Source organism: Octopus bimaculoides, chromosome 10 (genome assembly GCF_001194135.2).
Source record: "Octopus bimaculoides isolate UCB-OBI-ISO-001 chromosome 10, ASM119413v2, whole genome shotgun sequence".
Classification (NCBI taxonomy): Eukaryota; Metazoa; Mollusca; class Cephalopoda; order Octopoda; family Octopodidae; genus Octopus; species Octopus bimaculoides.
In genome coordinates, this window is record NC_068990.1 from 9,156,826 (window position 1) to 9,157,733 (window position 908).

At 42.7% G+C, this 908-nt stretch overlaps 1 protein-coding gene across 1 annotated transcript in view; it reads left to right on the forward strand.

Annotated features, from left to right (window-relative positions):
- The window catches only part of LOC106868824 (splicing factor 3A subunit 3), a 117,380-nt gene that overhangs the window by 38,935 nt on the left and 77,537 nt on the right, over window positions 1-908 (forward strand). The window lies entirely within an intron of this gene.

The window sequence follows — 908 nt, forward strand, 5'->3', positions numbered from 1 at the left end:
GGGGGCTGAGGACGGAACCTTGGTGGACCCCTACCTCTACCCGGAATTCATTGCTGTACTCATTTCCAACCCTCACCTTACTGGCAGCATCTTTGTACATGGCTCGCACAGCTCTCACTAACCATTCTTCTATCCCAAGTTTCCTCATTGACCACCAGATAAGGGATCGGGGGACCCTGTCAAAGGCTTTCTCCATGTCAACGAAAGACAGGTACAGAGGTTTATCCTTAGCTAGGTATTTCTCCTGCAGCTGTCTCACTAGAAATAAGGCATCAGTAGTGCTTTTACCTGGCACAAACCCAAACTGCATCTCATCTAAATTGATTTGCTCCCTAATTAGTTGGGCTATGACCCTCTGGTATAAAGTTGGTAATTTTCTAGCATAGAACTAGTAACAGTTTAGGGTCGGGTCGTACCTGAGGGGGACAGTATATCATTTCAACACCGACATAAGAACATTAGTGTTTATTTTCTTGAGCAGCTCTAGTCAGAAATAGTATGGAAGTTAAAGTTGCTAAACAAACGATCATTAGTGATCCACTAATTTAATGGTCCTCATTATTTAGTCTGTAATCACCCATCATCTCTTTACTTGTGGAGGGTGGGGAGGAAGTAATCATATATTCAGATCTTGAATCATGTACCCTGCATTAACAACAGAAGAGAATTTCTTGGCAGTGAGATTTGGCTGTTACATTGAGCAGGTTGAGTAATTACTCAGCAGCTGTTTTTTTATTTTTTATAGCTCATTTTCAATAATTATTAACTTTATTGTGAGAATATAGGCGTAGGGGTGGCTGTGTGGTAAGTAGCTTGCTTACGAACCACATGGTTCCAGGTTCAGTCCCACTGCTGTGGCATCTTGGGCAAGTGTCTTCTACTATAGCCTCGGGCTGACCAAAGCCTTG